This window comes from Oenanthe melanoleuca, chromosome 4, assembly GCF_029582105.1.
Source record: "Oenanthe melanoleuca isolate GR-GAL-2019-014 chromosome 4, OMel1.0, whole genome shotgun sequence".
NCBI classification, from domain to species: domain Eukaryota; kingdom Metazoa; phylum Chordata; class Aves; order Passeriformes; family Muscicapidae; genus Oenanthe; species Oenanthe melanoleuca.
Window position 1 is genome coordinate 17,437,802 of NC_079337.1, and position 18,908 is coordinate 17,456,709.

Below are 18,908 nucleotides of genomic sequence, written 5' to 3' on the forward strand. Positions count from 1 at the left end.
GATCCAAAATTCATGCAGTTAGGATCACTTAGGCAGACAACCAGCAGATATGATGCAAGGGAATCAGACATTTCAGTTGTAATGACTCCCATGACATGTATCTCAGTCAATGAAGAATGTCTTGTTCCTGGTGAATCTGCACCTCTAAATCTGAAATTTCCTTTTTAGGCTTTGTTGTGCTAGCAAAACCTAATGAAGATTTTGGTGAAACACCCTGTCATAGCCTCAGAGAGGCTTTCTGCTGGGGTCACCAGGGCCACACCAGTAGGAAGCTAGAGGGAAAAGAGAATTAGGTTACACAGGCTTGGGGAGATCTGGGGTGTGGTTACCACAAATGCTCATCCTCCAGTAACTCCCACAGTTATCTGCTGGGGCCTCAGGTAGCAAACCTACTTCAGCACAGGTATTGCACAATACTTAAGACCATGCTCAGGTCTTTTTTTGGTCCCTCCTAATCTCTAGAATTTGGAAAAGGTGACATTGTTCCATACAACCTCTAGCTGCTGTCTTGGTTGTTTGTCTGTGTCACTGGACTGATCAAAGCCTTGACAACTTCACTGGAAGCATCACTTGTTGTGAGTATGTCTGGAAATTCTGGTTAATCACAGGGGCTTTTCTGCCCTTTCAGGGCAACATCAGGAAAGAGAACTGATAGAAACCAGAGAGCCAGGGTTAACTATTAGGAGGCTCTGTGAATCTTCTGCCGAATACAAGGATGAAGGAGAGTAAGGAGATGGAGTTCAAAAATCATGGAAGACGCTTAGGAGATGCCTGATTCAGCAAAACACAGATTAGTCTGCCTCTACAGTCAAGGCTGATTCAGCTTAACAAAGTGGCTAAGCAGGCCCATAATTTTACTTGTGACAAACACCCTCATCTTCATTGGGACGACTCATGCCCCTGCAGTTGGTTAAGTACTTTGCATGTTGTAAAGCACTTCTCAGTAAAGTCATCTGGTTACTGCACACTCTCATTTGAAATCCCCAAATTGTGAAGGCAGGTTCTTTCAATAATGAACACTCTTGGGGCTGTGTCACATGCGGTCTTTTGCCTTTTAAATGCAGATGACAGGTTACTAAAAATGTTTCTCTCCACGCAGCATTTTTTGCTGTGCTGCTATGTGCTACATATGCCAAATTTTCCTCTGTGACTGTAAACTATATTATCTGGTTTGGGTTTATTATCTGGCCCAAGAAGAAACAGAAACATCTTCAGATTTGGTTATCACATTTCATTGAACAATCTTGTGAACATGTTGAACACACTGACAGTTTTATTTAAATATAATTAGATATGGTGAACTCACTTGTTTGAAAGATTAGTTTTATAAAGACCATGTTTATAAGCATTCAGTTTCCTGATGCTTTCATACCAAGTACAATACTGATTTCTGCACTTTCACACAACTCTTATTCAGAATTTCAATGGAACCTCAATGCTGCTGTCAAGTTGTAGCTCCATCCTGGATCTGCATTTTTCTGTAGCCCAATACTTGAAAGTTTGTTGGGTTGCAGTTTCAGCATAAGCACCAATGTTACAGAATGAACACACTTTATTCCTGTTCAGGCTGAAGTCTGCGAAGTCAATATGTTTCTTCAATGCCAGGGGTTTTATGTGTGTTATTTTTTATGAGAGGATAGGGCACAAATCTGCAGCCTGTCACTTTTGAGTCATCACTCATTTTACTCAATTGCTCTTAACGAGGCAAGGTAGTTGACTTTGGTGGACGACACAGGAGAGAGCCTGTATAAATTGGCAAAAAAAACCCCCCAAAACCAAAAAAATGGGATATGAAAACTCAGTCATTCTTTAATTATTAGTCACAAAGAACACGTCTATTTCTCTGCTTTATCTTATCCTTCGGAATTGAATAAGTAACTTAATTCATTACATCTAAATGCCGTGTATTTGACCTCCGCCCTCACCTGATATTCCAAAGAAATCACTCCTGCCCCTGGACCTATGCAGCCGAGACCTGTCCTTGGCGTCGAGCTGCTTCTTAAACGCTGTTTCCTTATTCCCTCCCTAGGACCAGCAACGCACCGGGATGGCTACGGAGCAACTGGGAAATAATTACAAAACATCCCTGGAAAAGAGGACGAGGAAGTGAAATCAGAGGGCTCCGCCACCCTTCGGGAAAGAGAGTAATACGTACAAATCCCTGAGCAGATGGTGAGTGTCAACACACGGGAGCGGGGAGAACTCGGACTTTCTCCTCTCCGCTGCTCGCCTCTCGCCCGAGGCCGGGGGAGCCGCTCCGCGCGGGGACACACGGACACGGACAGACGGGGTAAGCGCACACACAGGCGGGCACACGCTCACCATCCCTTACACACACAGACACACGGAGAGCCCGACAGCCCCGCTCCGCGCCGCGGAACCCGCGCCCCGCACCGGCACCCGCGCGAAGCGCCGCCCCGGCCCGCCCCCGCATCCCTCCCTCCGCTCCTGCCCTGCCTCCTCCCCGCCCGCCGCGCACACACACGCACACACACACACCGGCCGCAACATGACGGGCGGGCGGACGGACTGACACACCGGGGCACCGCCGCTCCGCGCGGATTATTCTCCCCGCGCCGCGGCGACGCAGCGAAGCAGCGACCCAGCGGGGCGGGGGCAGCGCCGGTGCCGCGCTGCCAGGAGGGTCCCGGGCCCCGCCGGCGAGCGGCGAGCGCGTCGGGCGCTGGAGGAGCCCGGCCAGGTAACGCGTCCCTCACGGGCGGTACCGCCGGGCCAGGCCGCGGGGCGCCGCCGGGTCCGCGGGCTGCGGGTGCCCCGGGGCGGCGGGGCCGCGTCCTCCGCTCGGCAGGTGCCGAGGTGATCCGGCGGTGTCTCCCCTGCCTCGGCCTCGCCTTGCCCGCCGGCGGGGCGGCGGCCGCCGGGCGCCCTGCGCCGACCCGCGGCTGCGGCGGTGGGGGCGGCGGGGGATCGGGGCTGCCGGTGCCGCAGCTCCGCGCTGATCCGCGGCAGCCGCGCTCCGGTAGCGCCGCGGGTTTGCGGGGGCCGGCGGCACCGGCGTCTTTGTGGCGGGGCGGCCGGGGCTCGGTGTGCCCCGGCGGGGCCGCGCTGCTGCCGGGGATGCGGGGCACGGCGGCTGAACCTCGCTGGCCCTCACTCCGGCCTCGCTGCTGCAGGTGACGGGGATGAATCACACCGTGGTTTTGTTCATTTTTGGAGCTTATTCTTTCTGTTTCCGCCCCCCCCTTTCCCCTCCGTGTGTGTGTGTTAGGCAATCTGAAATTAACCTGTGAAAATGACAAGAAGTGGTTTCAGAAATAGGAATGGGTAGGGCTCGGCTACTGGCGGTCATGTGTGACCTTTGCCATGGATTTGGAGGCTGGAGCTGGAGGATGCTGCGTGTGCTTTCCAAAATCTTATGGCAAGCTTAAAAAGTGGAGCAGATGGTGATGGTAGTGCTTGTTATGGAAGAGGTTCATGGAAATCCTTTATTTCCTCGAGATAGTTTTTGTGTAGCTTCCCATAGCTAAAGAGGCTGTCTCTCACTTTTGGCAAGGAAAGGATGTTGCTGCAAGTTGTCTTGCAAAGGAACAGGCTTATTTTGCTCTTCCACCGAGAAGGGATCCCCTGTCCCTCCCAGCTTTGTGTCTCTGTCTCTCCTTTGGGATTGACAGCATAAGCATCTTGGCATAGACAAACTGCAGTATGCTTTATTTCCTTATTGCACACCTTTATAGTTGAATGTAACTAGAAAGGAGACTTAGAGTATTCTCTTATCCCTCTCTGTGCCAGATGTTTTTTTCTGTCTGGTATATATAGCACTTGAAGTGTTAAACTCTCAGGGGGCATGGAGGTGGGGGATATGTGAGGCAAGGTCTACTAGTTACTTCAAACAATTCTCTTTGCTCGTACTTAAGAAGGAGAAAAAGGAACATGTTGTAAAAGCAGCTGAGGAATATATAAAAGTGAAATATTAATGAACTGAAAAAGCTCAGATAGCAAAGGCATTGTGGCTAATCATTCAGGAGGGTTTTTTTCCTTTTTACAACTTTTCATTGTATGTGTGCCTGTACTACAAATGCAATTGGTATAAAGGATGGCAACGTTTGTATTTAGCTGGAAGTAGTAATAGTACATTTTTGGGTTTCTTTGGCATTAGTGATCATCTCTGGGGTGGCTTCCTTTAGCCATGATTTTTGAGACTGCTGTAAGAAAGGGAATTATTACAGAAACAGTAAAAAGTATTTCAAGAATGTTTTATTGGAAACGTAAATGGGAAGAGCTGACTCAGACCTGGAATAACACAGAGGAACAACTAGTCTTGGAAAGTCCTCTTAGAAACATCATGATGACAACTGACATATTATTAATCTCTTGCATCCCAGAGAGCAACATCCCAAAAATAGGCAGCACTGTCTTAGGAGAAGGTAATAATACACAGCTGTCCAGGATCTGCTAAAAGTGAGACATAGAAGCAAAGGGTGTTTTCTGCAAGCTGAGGTTCCTTTACCTCTTTGAGTCTGGAGTGCAGTGGCTCCTGTAGTTCGATAAACTTCCCCAGTTTGGCTTGGAAAGAAGCTAAGCAGCTTTCTGCCATAGTTTGGGGAGGGAATTTAGTTCAGTGGGAAGGTCAGCCCACAGGGTGAAGTCTTGTAACCCTGGCTCTAATCCTTGGCAGGACTCTCTGGAGTAGCTGGTGTTTTGAGTGAGGTTGCCTTCTGGAGAGCTCGGTACCGGCCTGAGTAAGGCAACAGATTTGGGGAGCTGTACCAGAACGAGGACCTGGAACAACACACGGAGCATGTGCCATGTCTGACTTAGACGATTTAATGTTTGTTTTTTAAGTCTGTTAGTCACAGAAAAGGGAAAAGCATCTTGTATCCTCAGGGGATTGTGCAAGAGCACAATCTCTTGCACTGTGTTAGCTGTGTGGTTGGATTTCTCCTTTTTGACTCAAACCTAATGTCACAACCTTTGAAGTTGACAATGAAGAAGTTAGATTTGGAAGTGTTTTGGAGCTTTTTTTGCTAGAGTGTTTCATAAACCAAGGGAAATGTAGAGAAGTTGCTCCATTGGATTGGGAGAAAATTCCCACTCCTCCATGAAAGTTCATGGAAGATACTCTGGCTTTGTTGGATTAGCCCCTCTGAAGTACTACAAAGAATCATGACCACTATATATTTTTTTTATGATGTTGGGAGTTACACAGGAAGAAATAAGTTACTGAGAAAAGCACTTTGTAAAATTAAACTCAATGATAGTTTTAAAAATCATTAATCTTTCTACATATTCTAGAGCCATGGCACTTCCATAGTATTTAATTAGATTGTTTTCACTGTACTTTTGGAGGCCTCCTGATAAAAGAAGGCAGTATATTTACCTTTCCTTGAGGCAAGAGAAAAAGTGAACGTTGCACTGTGGTTTGTCTGAGGATTGATACTAGTAAAGCACCACATGAAATAACATAATATTCACATGTCAGTGAACGTATCAATGGAAAAGAAACCTTAGGAATGCTTAGTCAAATTAAATAGCTACCAGCTTCTGGTGGTGAGGAACTGAACTGTATCTTCTATATTGTACAAGTTACTCTTTGTTGTAAGTTTCAGTGCCTCATGTCTTCCCCTTGAGAATAGTTTTGCTGCAACTGAAGGGGCTCATCACCAGGTGGGAGGGAGGGAAACAGAAGGAAATACACACATAAATAATGGCAAGTAGGGGCTGAGTTTGTTTCCTGAAAAATGACTGCACTTTCTTTAGGTTTTTCTCTGAATATTGCCTTTATTTGGAAGTTTTCTGCAGTGACTGTAAACTGGGTTACCTTGATAAAGTAAATATGCTTTTGTATTAGGCTTTTTAGTTTAGTTGAGTGTACTGACTGTGTGAGATGGCATGTAAAGTAACAGAACTTGCACGTTCCTAAAATGTGTATTGTCATTTGCACTGGTAAGATTTCATGTATATTCCTGTGCTTTAGCAAGGGCCTGTAACTGTAAGAGTATGGAAGATACAGCTGCACATTTACAGGCATCAGTATTAAACCTCTATAGCTGTTTGCTAGTTAAATGTGTGGTTACTTTTACTTACTTCTTGACTTGTTCTCACTGCACTGTGGGGTATATTGGTTAAATAATACAAACTCACTCCATGACTGAAGGCTGTAGTATCATTTGTCTGTTGTATGGTAGTGAAATGATAGTAATAATAATAATAAATGCTTTCTATGAAGTCTGCTGCCTTCACCAGAAATATGACTTATTTAGGATACTTGGTTTATAGTAAGGAAAAAGAAGCTATAGGCAGGCAATAAGTAAAAGTAGTGAAGACCTAGATGTGGAAGAAGCAAGATTTTTATTAAATTTGCACCGTAGTCTTGTCGCATGTGCTTTGCAATTCTGCACAAAAATAAAACCTAAAAATTAAAAATACACTGTTGAGAGGGATTGAGATCTGAGTGATGATGGTTTTGTATCTAAACATGGTGCTGTGTTTTTGCCCTGATGATTGCTATGAAGGCCCACGTGAGTGTTGAGGTATGGGTGTGTAGTTCTTTTCCTCATGCATGGGACATTGAAGCAGTGATGTGTGGAAGTCGCACAGCTGATTTGTGATAAAGACAGTTGAGCTGGGATATACATCCCAAGTCCCACAGTCTTATCTTAATGGATTAACTGTGTTTATATAGTTTGTTTGATAACTTGGCATAGATGTGGAAACTTCTTACAGATCCAATTATAGGATTGTGTGTAAAGTCATGCAGCATTTTCTCAGTAAAGAGTAATTACTATCAGGTGTTTTTTTTCAGTCTAGGCAAAAGAGCTTTTCCTGAATTTCATTTTGTTGTCAAGTTTGAGAGAAAGCAGTTCTGCACTCGTAGAATGTAATGATGCTTTTACATTATTTAAGGAAATGCCACTTAATTTTTTATAATGCTCTAGCCTATCAGGAATTTGAGATCCAGCTCAGTCAGTAATGCTTCTGAGGATCACAGCTGTTTTCTAGTGTGAAGAAGCAGTTGTGACAGACTAGTAGGAAGCTTTTAAAAACACTCCTTTATAAATTTTGGCAGTGCAAATCATTGGTTCTCAAAGTCTGTTGTTTGGTGCATATCCAGCTCTAACTTTTTTTGCTTATTTTATGCTTGTTTTTGGGCTCCTTTACTGATCCTAGATTGATGTGTCATCTTTGTGTGATCTCTTTAAATATTTTAATATGAAAACAACAGTGCAAAGTGATGTACTGGTTTTGTACAGTACAGTGGGATTTAGGTTTGGATGAGAGTACAGAAGTATTCAACAAGTTTCTTATCTGTGTGTTGCTTGTGGTATAGCCTGAATCTTGTCATTTACCTGAGAAGCAATGATGTCTGTTCAGATGTCACCTCCCACTGATGTTAAACTGTCTCTGTGTGCCACACCAGCCAAATTTCACACTGAGAGAAAGATGCAGTCACCCAGTACATCCAAAATGTGGTCAGAGAGGTATGCTTTGCTCAGGTGGCAGTGACAGTCTCTGCCAGTATCCAAATACACCAGCAGTTTGTGCTTTGTCCTGAGTGCTAGATGCTAATTCCAAATTCTACAGTGTCTTTTAGCTTAATTTAGTGCAGTGCCAATTTGTAGGGCTATATTTCAGAACTGTCCTGTCTCATTTATTTATTAATTGAAAGTGTTTTGTCTTCATTTTTTAACTAAATGACTGGTGAGGAGAGAGAAGAGCAGAGTTTTACCATCTATTCTTGAAGAAATTTTGCCCAGTGGCAGAATTGCTACTGATTTGAATAGGAGCCTTGGTAATTGTTTTGTCAGGTTTTATGACTTTAAAATATGCTGACTGGATTCTTGGTGACCAACTGAACATGTTGTGGCACAAAGGCAATGGAAATAGAGTAACAGTCCTGCCAAGAATAGATTGCCTTCTTTTTTTTGTTATTAGTTGTCATTACACCTATTACTTTATTCTGTGCAAGAATATTTTTTTCATTGTTAACACAGAAGCTTTAAATAAGAATGGTAGTGTATATATTGGAAGGATGAAAATGCTAGGAAGCTAATTTTATTTGGAATATTCAGAAATATTAATAAACTGCCTTGGAAAACAAATTCTGCAATAATAAATTAATGGTTTTTTTTCTCTTGATTTTGCTGAAGGGAGATGAGTGAGAGAAAATGGCAACAGGAAAAATGATTTTCCATATTTATTTGAAGTAAAGGGATGCTGCAATATGTTGTGCATTTTTTCACATTCATTGATATCCCTCAAATACCTTGAGTGCAGATTATGCCTTCAGCTCTGAGTGTAAGGTATCAACTGTGCTTTAAGTGGCATGTTAAGCTTTTAATATTTCTTGATATTTAACCAAGTATGATTTAAGTTGGGCCACCCAGCATCTGCAGGAAATGGCATGTCCAAGTTGATATCCTATAACATAGATTAGCTTCAATTTGCATGCAGAAGCACAAACATTGTGGTATAATAGAATCATAGGATCATTAAGGTTGGAAATGACCTGCCGGATCGAGTCCAGCCTTTTATGAAATACCAATTTGCCCACTAAACCATATCACAAAGTGCTGTGTCTCATTTTTTTTAATACTTCCAGGGACTGTGACTCCACTACTTTGCTGTTCCAATGCTTTACCACTCTTCCAGGGAAGAAATTTTTCTTAATATCCAGCCTGAACTTTCCTTGGTGCAACTTCAGGCTCCCTTTGTCCTGCCGCCAGTTGGCTGGGAGTAGAGGCTGACCCACAGCCTTGGGGTGCCTCAGCCACAGCCTCATTTCAGGTACTTGTTGGGGGTGATAAGGTCTCCCTTGAGATTCATTTTCTCCAGCCTGTAGAACCCTCAGCCTCTCCATAGGTTTTATGTTCCAGACCCTTTACCTGTTGGATGACTACTTGGCTGTTTGGACAGCAGCCCACCCAGCAAGTGAAGGCACCCCTGCATATCTTCCAGAGGCAGCCCTTAAAGGCATTCCAGTTGATTTCTTCTGTTGGAGGTTAACGAGCTGTCAGGGATGCTGGGCTGGGAGAGCCATGTGGGTATCTCCTGTTCTCTTCTGGTTTTCCTGTTTTCCTATGTGCAAGCAGATGTGGTATAAGGAAGTGATAGCAGGCTCTGCCATCTCTGTTAATAGCAAAATAAAATGGTTTTGTTTTGTGTGAATTTAAATTTTGAATTATGTGAATATGTAGAGTTTTGTAGCTAGTTAGTACAGAGGTTATACTGTGAGTAGGACATATAACCCATTGAACCCATTTTTTCAATGTAGTGGATGTGACCTCAGAGAGAAATGTTGGCCTCTTAGCCCAGGGGCAGCACTGCTACTGTTTTTAATGAGGCCTTTATTATACCCTTAAATAATATTTTAGTATTTGTTTGCTTTGTACATTTTATTTTTTTTCAAGGGCTGATTTTCAACAGTTACTGAGCTTGTACTGTTTTGATGGTTTTTGTTTCATCATTCAATTCTTAGTACTTCTAAAATTGGGTTATGAGAATGTTTCTTACAATAAGTCAGTCCAAAAGAATAGAAATTTTAAAATATTTAAGATGTCAAGTACAAATTATATGAGTAAGTTGAGTGTCTGAAAATAAACTGCTTTGTACTTGTAGGTACCTATTCTATACTAATGATGATTATGCAAGGGGACAACACAAGGCATTTAGAATTTTTATGAAGTCTAGCTGGAGCAGAGATTCAGAAGACCAGGGTAGTTAAAATGATTGCCTAGACTTAAAATTTTAAGAAATAGATGAATAATTGGAAAGTAGAAGGAAGAATATAAGATTTGGGAAAAGTGTTTCAAAATAATACCAGCTGCAGAGTTGTGAAAAACATGCATATGGAGTAGATGAGGAGGAAATAAAAGAAATATTATAAAATTAGTTTATCAAGTGATAAGAGCTGACACCACAAGTGGCTTCTTTTTATCTACTAATCTTTATTTTATAACTAGCAAACTCTGGGGCATTTGCTGAGATGGGGAAGAAAAAGACACAGAGGAGAGGTGATGGAGAATGAAGGGAAAATCAGCAGTTGTCTTCTCCCAGCTCTCTGTCTTTGTTCTACTCAGCCACAAAAAGGGTGTTAGAAGAAATGTAGGGATTAGTTCCATGAGCTGCAAGGTAATGTCTGTTGTCTTTAAATCTTCATCCCAACATCCTGATCTTGGTCAATTATGGTTTTGGTGTCTGTCTGTGGCAGTGTCTCAGCAGATTTCTCACCAGTCTTTAGTACTTGCTCATGGCCCTTAATAAGGGAGTAATGCACAATTGTCCATTAATGATAGGTTTTGTTACAGATTAAACTTCTAACAGGCAGAAATCAGAACCAGAAGCTACAAGTCTGTTTTACACTGCCAGATCTGCAGCTCTGCAACACTTGTGTCTATTTTAATAGTTAGTTTTGCTAGTTACCTCTTTTCATTTAGTATTTGGCATGAGCTAAGAGCATGCAAGCAACCTTACATGGCTTAGCTAAAGGCCTAATAACTTAGGCATCTGAATCCTCTTTGTCAAGGGACACATACCATTTTTACCTGTAATAGCTTCAATTTCAGGGTGTTAGCAAGTGAAGGAGACTAGGATGTTAATATGACTTGATTGAAGTTTTTAGCTAATCCATCCTGTGAGTTGCTTCAAGGATGCATAATGTTCCTGGGATGCTCTAGGGATAAATTTTCTGGGGTAAATACTGCATACAAATGTGTGTTTGTGTGCATATATATTAAAAATGCAAATGTTTTCATTGAAAGAAGGTTGGCAGTGGTGGTTTCAGTTGAAAGTGACACTGTTTTTAATATAGAATAGTGAATGGTTCAGAAAAAGAAGGATTTCTTTCATGTATTGCTTTAGCAACAGTACAATTGAAACAGAAATCTACTCTCAGATATCCAAATAGTTAATAACTGGGAGCAGGGGTAGGCAGAAAGTAACAAAAGCAAAAAAAATACTACTTATCCTGGTTTTAAGTTTTTTTCTTTTTTTCTTTTTTTTTTTTCTTTTTTCTTTTTTTTTTTTTTTTTGTTTGTTTGTTTGTTTGGGGGGGCAGGGACTTTTTTTTTTCTTTTTTTGTGGTTGCTTTTTTTTTTTCTTTGTTGGGCAAGGAGGTGCTTCTCAAAGCTGTATATTGCAATACACACATGATTTGTAGCCTTGATTTGAGAGGGCCTTAGGATGATACTGTTTATTGAAGAAGGTGAGCAAGAAGTTACTGTTGGAAAAGGGTGTGAAAATTTTAGATTTGTCTATTTTCTCATGCTTTCATTTGAATTTTATTGACACTTTGCATTGTAAATGTTTCATTGTGATTCTGTATGCTTTGAAAATAGTTAAAGGGGGGAAATGTATGTATAAGAGAAGTGATTCCCTAATCACAGTAATGCTTCTTATAGTTTGCTTAGGACAGTGCATGTGACTTCCAAAATGTTGAACACCAGAGAAACAGTAAAACACTTACACAGCACTCTATCTTCTGCAGCATTTTCTAAATATAGACTAAATCCTTGTCATAAAGGGTTTGTATAGTTGAAACAAAACAAGACTTGACATGACACAGAGCAGCTTGAGAGAGGCATGAGAGCTGTAGGTGAAGAACTGAGAAATTAAACAACTGTATCAAGTGAAGGATCTTTGGAAGGCTTGGAAGGACAGTGAAGATGCCCTTCCCTTACAGTTTAAAAAAAAAAAAAGGGGGAGAGTTTAAACTCCTTTTGTTGCCTAGTTTTTTTATTAGTACATTTTTAGAGACCATTATTTCTTTCTAATTTAGATAATAAAAACAGTAACTATGTGAAATCTACAGAAGTTTTTTTTTTTTTTTTTTTTTGTAATAAACAAGAGAGAAATTTAAAGCTGTTGTCAGATGTAGACTTGTGGGTCTAGGTCCTCAGGTGCTGTTACAGCACTGCTTCCTTCAGTGGAGCTCAACACATATATTGCTTGTAGCTCCTGTTTGTATTTATTATCCTGAGCAGTAGCTGCTGATGGCAGTGAAAGAAGGATGGAGTAGGCAGAAAATGCAATAGCTTTTGATCTGCAGTGCCTCTAGCACCTCTTCCTTGGTATGTTGTTGGTTCTTTTCTGTTCCTCTTGAAACTGGTTTTCTGTCCTAGTCATTAAAAATGAAGCTTGCAAACCTTTGGTAAATTAATGCTGCTTGGACAAAAAATGCAAACACATTACAGAGAAAACAAAAACAATCCTGTTTTTCAATGGAAACAATACTTGTTATTCTACTGTCCAAGGATCCTACTGCACAAACTGCACCAGATGATTTTGAACTTCTTGGTTGCTTTCAGCAATATTCAACAAAAGACTGAAAGTCTAAAAAATGAATTGAAGTTTTATTAAGTTTTGAGAAATTGGAGGAGAGACACTCAGGTAAATTCACTGGCTGAAAGAAAGGCTGCATTTTATGATGAGTATCAAAGAGTCCACCTAGGAGAGGAGTCCTGTATGTGTCCCAGCTGCTTGGAGCTCCTTAGACATTGAAATGAACCAACCACAGCATGCAAATCTGTAGGTAACTATGCCGTGTTAGGTCTGGTATTCCTAATAGCATATGAGGAAAAAAAAAATTGAGTCCCTTTTTTAAGTTGTTGTTTGTTTGGGGCTTGGTTTTCTTTTTGGTTTTGTTTTTTTGTTTTTTTTTTTGTTTTTTTTTTTTTTTTTTAAATGGTCTTCCTCCCTTCCCCTGGGGTATTTTATATCACCTTTTTTGAAAGTGTGGGGTGGAGCACTTATTCAGGGTGTTGGACTGACGCCTGCTTGATGAGAATTGATTTGTTTAAGCTCTTATGTTGTATCCATTTACAACACCTGAAGATTTGCTTCTCTCTTTTCTTTCTTTTTTTTTTTTTTTTTTTTTTTTTTTTAATTACTTGCTTACCTGAAGTCCTCAAGCCATGAATCTTTTATTTAACTCAGCTTTTGACTGGAAAGATAGCAAGTCTTGTGGTTTTTTAATTGTTCTGTTCACATTGACACTCAGCACATCTATGGGCAGAAGCAAAGAAGGCCAGACTTCTTTTTGTTCTGTGCTGTCAGAAAAGAATGGAAAGCCCAAACAAACCCTGCTGTGACTAAGTGGAAGTTGAATTGGTTTTGCTTTGAACTAACCTGAGTGCTTGAAAGAACAGACAGAAACTGTGCCTAGTTAGTGTATTGGGCTGGCTGGCCATAGTGTAATAAGTGAGGGAAAGATTCCAGTTACAGATACTCAGCTGAAGGTGGGTAACCAGTAATTTATGCTCTGCTGCCATTCATCTTGTCTCTGGTACCTCTGGTTTGAGAAGGTTTGTTCAAAATAGGGAAGTAGGAGGAAACTTCAGAGGCATCTGTTTTTCTGTGCAATAGCAAAACACTTAACAATTAGTCGTGAATGGAAAATCCAAACATTTGTATTCAAAAAGAGTGCATTTCTACTGAAGTGTTTTAAGTGGTTTGTTGCTCTACTTGAAAATGAGCTTAGAAATAAAGCAAGGGAGGGAGTCTTTGTGTCAAGAGAAACTTAAAAGAATGTTATGTTTCAGTACTTCAGTCTTTGTGCTAAGATTTGGAAAGCATATTACTTTCCTGAGTTACAGAAAAAATGTTGAAGAGAGTGACTATGAAAAATAATGATATTGTGTAAGTGTTTGGCACAGTAAGAACGTCAAAATCCTCCTCGTGTGTTTGTTTATTTTGGAAAACAGTTTGGGCAGGGCAGTACTGTGATTATTCAAGTCATGTTTGGATATAAAATGAGCTTGGTTTGCTCTGTCAGGCAGGTGTTGCTGCATTCCACTAAAAAATGTTTGCTGAGCTTGTGTGCAAAAAATGCACCAGTTTATGGGAATGACAATTTCAGCTGAGATAAACTGGTGTGCAGGGTACAGCAAAGTGACCCAAGGGTGAGCCATCCTTTTTTAAACGGGGATTTTTCCTTTGCACTGTAATTGTTTTGCCTTTGCTCCAGTTAGTTGTGCTTCAGTCAGTGCTGGTTGTACTTCAGTTGAGCTCTAGTTACTGTATGTTAAAAAGACCTTTTGTAATTTATCTATTATGAATGATGGTTATTGAGGAAAGTTATTTCATGGGCTACTTTATTATCTTGAATACAGCAGCTTGTAATACTTAGGGGTTTACCAGAGGGATTTAATGAATCTGTGACAATAGAAACAATTACAGGGGTGGTGAAAGAATCCTTGAATGTATTATTTTTATTTCCCTGGAGTTAATCTTCACATATCAAAGTAAATTAACCAGAGTATGCTGTGTGGATGTCTTCTGGATTCCCAAGTCAAAAGCTATTATGAACAAAATGTGATTCTTTTTATTCCCTGTCCTACAATTCTTTCTCAAAGTATGCTGCTAGTGTAGTCTGTATAAGTGAACAAAGTAATATTCTGCATACGTTTGTGATATTAAGGGAAAGACAATAGTCACTGAGATATGCACAGCTAAAATTATTTCAGGAGATATTTTTGCTTTTCCTCCTGAATCTTCAGCTCCTGCCAGCCTCTCAGTCTCCACCCAGCTGGCTGGTGTCATCCATCTTCATGCTCTTTGTTATCCCTAGGGTTGACAGTTCATGGCCTCTTGTCTGGGTTTCCACCCAGAACTCAATCTTCATTTCAATCTGCAGCTTGCAAACCCTGCTACCTGCACCAGGTGTATTCCTACACAGGACAATAGACTGTTTGCATGCCTCACTTTGTCCCTTTAATGCCCTGAGGGATTGCCAGCAGTGTGGCATTTACTGAAAAGGTCAGGTTTGATGGAAACTGAAATCCTAATGTGGCTGGAGATAAAACAGAATATATTCTGTGTTTGTTTATTTGCGTAGGAGTAGATACATGCAGAGATGAATTTCCATGTAATCTTCAAACTGTTTACTATGTTGTGCTAATCTCTGCAACTACATCTGATTACAAAGGAAAAGAAGGCCACTGGTAGGCTTTAAAAGTTTTTGCCATCTGTCCTGGTGCTTACCCTTGTTCACCGTAAGGATGTATTGTGAGAGGCTAGACAGCCTCTTAGGCTGTTTTTACCTTCTGTCTCTCTTTTGGACTCTGTTCAAATGGAGCAGCATGTGGGTCTTCTGCTTTACCAGAACAATGCAGATCCTCATATCCTATGCTTCAGTTGTTCTACGTAGCAGTTTTTGATGTGGGACTTTTTTTTTATTTAATTTTTTTTTTAATTATGTACCTTCACAAAAGCTTGCAGTAGAGTTATCACAAGGAACAAATCTTCTAGGTCTGTTCTAGCAAGAGGACCAGTGTGCTTTCCTGCTTCTCCATCCTTAGAATTTTAGTGCTTGTGGAATGGTTTCACACTGCATACCCCTGTTAGCTGAGTGCATCTCCAGATCCCTGCCATGTAAATGACTGTACCCTTTGGGAGCCTCTGGATCAGGCTGATCCTTTGTCCTCACGTGGCACTTCGCTGTTGCTGTCTCTTGGGGAGATCTGCCTAGCTTAGAAAGAGGGAGATAGCATAGACTTCTAGCAGGACAGGAGCTTTCTTGCAGCTCCTAGCCTGCTTTCTGGTGTGCATGAGCTAGTGTAGTTGAAAGGAATATGGTTACTTGGCATTGCATGGAGGAACAGACTGATGTCCTTGGGCTGAGGAGGGTGCACGACTTACAGCAATGTTGTTCATGCTGAAGTACTTCATTCATCTAAATCACTTTTTGACCATGTACTGAGTATAACAAACATTAAAGCTAGTAACAACCACTATGGCTTTTGAGAAAATACTGTCATTACTGAAAAGCTGGGTTAAGCTGTCCCTAAATCCAAAAGTAATTCAGGCTGCTAATGGGGTTTCAGGACTCTTCCCTAGAAAGTGCAGACTGTGCAAGTGATGGAGATGAAGAAAACAATATACAGATACCAAAATTGAGAGCTAATCCTTGTATTTTTAAACATTCAATGAATAATTTAGCAAAATATTTTAAATATTTAAAGTCTATTTAAAGCACCATTTCAGCAATTCCTGCATCTTTGGATTTTTCTTTCTAATCTTTTCAGTTCATGATAGACGTTTCAGGTATGCTGTTATTTCCACCCCTTAGGCTATAATGAAATGAAGTATTAGTTCAAGATATGAAATTGTTGATGTCACAGTTAGGCATGGAGACCTCAAAGATCTTAATTTTATGATGGAAATCCATTATTATAAAGTTGTGGCTTTCAGAGAAAAGGCTGGACTTAATTGGAGTGATTCATACAACTTGATGTGAGGAAAGAGCGCTCTTAGAAAATATAATGATCAAATTTTAAAGATTCTTTTGGCTTAAAGAATTTTTGCCTCAACCATGTATACATTGTCTAGATCAGTTGTGGGTGTGAAAAATGGTATTGGCAAAATTTTTTTCTACCTGAAATACATTATTTTTGTTTCTTGTTTGTCACTGGCTGTGGCAAATGAAAGTAGCGGTAGCCAGTTAAAAAAATGAATTTTACATGGTCTTTATGCAGTGGGTGTGTAAACTTGAAGCTTCATGCCAAAATGTGTGTTGATGGTTAAAAGCCTGTGTGTTCTAAAGGGAATGCAGGACAAGTTGATGTGAAGTCCAGTTAGTGTTACCAAGTATGCAGGAATTCTGGCATGAAAATGGTAGGAAGAATATTTTGAGAGGGTTGGTATCTTATATTCTTCCTGAGGATAAGATTTTGCATGTGCATGAGATGGACGTGTGGCCTGGCTGCATCGTAGGAATGGCTGCCCCAGATCCAAGTTCTGCCTTCAGAACCCGCCCTCAGAAGTGTTTTAAATTGTAGAAATTAAGAACTGGAAGTCTCTGTGAGAGCTGGTTATATCTGCAGTGCCCAAGGTAATGCAAATTGCATGAGCTGACAATCTTATGCTATGAGCTCAGGGAATGCTGCCTATCTTATTTTTGTTTTTTGAACTTTGATAATCCACTGTCCCACGTGGCTAAACAAGGGAGAGAGATCTTGTTTTATACTTATCTAATGATGGCAGTAATTTCTTGGCAGCTGAATTAATTCCAGATTCTGTAATATGACTTCAGATTAACATTAGATTTCTCATAGCTAATGGTATTTTAGCCTCTCAACTGTATTCACAGAAAGCAAAAATCCTCTCTCTAGAGGTATTTGTGTTTTGTGTCTGATCTCCCCTACTTTCTTATACAGTGTGTGTCACAGTTTGACCCTTTAATAGATAGAGGTGTGAAAAGCCCCATGGTCATGACTAGCATGGCTTCTTTTCAAAAATTAGTTCTTAAACTTTGAGGTTCTACGTGAACAAAAAGGTTGTTGGTGTATGCATAATAAGAGGAATTCAATTTCAGAGTGATCTGGGCTGCATAATAAGCTGAACTCACTTGTACAGGGTTCATTTTAATAAGCTAAATGAAACATTGAATGAATAGAAAGCGAAGATTTAGGTCACCCTTAAACTACATTAGAAAAACAGTGACTCCCTGGAGCAGTGGGTCACCAATCCCCCTGTCATACAGGGTATGAGGCTACTGTGGGTCTGTGCATGGGGGACTGCTGAGCAGAAATAAAGGAGATGTTTTTTGTGCTGTTTATTTTGTTAGTGAGGCTTGCTGGAACAAGTCAGTTTGGTGTTTTACATTGAAAAATAGCATGTCCTTTTGTGGAGGGTTTTGAGAAAATGAGGGAAGCTTATTCAAAAATCAGAAAATGTTTTACTTTGAGGGGTTAAAGAGGGTCTGCTTGTTTGATTTAACAGGAAAAAAGAAAGAACTTGATGAATACAAATATGGAAGTGCAAGTGCAGGTGAGAGGAAGGCTCTTGAAATAGAATGGTGTTTAGTAGTTGGAAGTACAAAAAAGTGCTTCTATGAAACCTGGAATCTGAATATGAAGGAACTAATTTGTGTAGACTGTTATATAGCAGGTCGGAAGCAGTGCTCATTTTGATTACTCCATCCCTAAAATCTGAGAATAATAGAACTATTCCTGGCATGCACACAATCACATGGTAAATTTTATTTTAAGCCTTTGTGATGGATGGATTAAAAAAGCAATTATTTTAGGAGAGCCCAGGTATTTTCTGTTTAAAATACTTTAAAAATGGAAGCAATTTTCACTGTACATGCTGATTAGTCTATCCGTTAATTTATTTTTTTTACAGCTTAGAATAGGGAAATGATCTAGCCTCTTCCATCTTCATGTTCTTACACATGAGGACAGACTTAATAGAAAAATTGATGGAGAGAGGTTAATTAATTTAATTGGTTTCCATGGGACTTAGAAAAATAAATATGGATACAGCTCATTTTCTCATGCAAGGCTGTTTTCTATAAGCCTAATAGAGTGAGTTAAATTTGGTTTAGAATCTGTTTGCAGAAACTTACTTTGATGTGACCTAAGGGATAGGATGGCTCATGTTTTTGGGGTAAAGAGGGATCCAGGACCTGAAAAGTGTTTTCCTCCATCCTTGGCAGCAAATGTCATCCCCCAGACCACAGCAGAAGTGGCACCTATGTTGTGTGCCAGACTGTGCTCGAGAGGAGGTGTTCAGCCGCTATGTGTGTGATCACTGAGCAGCTGTTCTGTGTCTCCTGCAGGTGACAGGCCAGATGGAAGTGTCTCCTGTGCCTGCTGCAGCCTGCAGGCTGTCCTCTGGATGGTCCACGTGGCTGGCCAGTGCTCATGGTGCCTTCTGCTGGAATGAGCTGTTTTTCTAAAAGCTTGTAGTGCTCTTTGGTATGAGTACATTTAAAAGCCTTGCTTTGCTGAGAATGCTCAATGGAAAAGATCAGGCATCTGAGTTAGATCATTCTAACTCAGAAACTGACTGATTATGGGTTTTTCTAACCAGAAACTTGTGTTTCTTCTCCTCCACTCAGGACTGCAACTTCTTTCCGTGTTACCTGCTGGATTTTTGCCTTTTATATCTCTGGGTGCATGCAATTCATCTATCCCTATCCCTATTAGCATTTTGTGCCGGGAGGAGCC

At 40.8% G+C, this 18,908-nt stretch overlaps 1 protein-coding gene across 6 annotated transcripts in view; it reads left to right on the forward strand.

Moving 5' to 3' along the window:
• The first annotated feature begins 1,969 nt into the window (after window positions 1-1,969).
• Window positions 1,970-18,908, forward strand: part of CCSER1 (coiled-coil serine rich protein 1) — a 592,978-nt gene continuing 576,039 nt past the window's right edge. Inside the window, exon 1 of one of the 6 annotated variants that reach the window (XM_056489913.1) lies at window positions 1,970-2,172. The gene's annotated coding sequence lies outside the window, so the exon portion shown is untranslated. Of the gene's footprint in view, window positions 2,173-2,457; window positions 2,702-18,908 lie in introns of those variants that run through there. The other 5 variants (XM_056489914.1, XM_056489912.1, XM_056489915.1 and 2 more) reach the window with 5 other exon arrangements.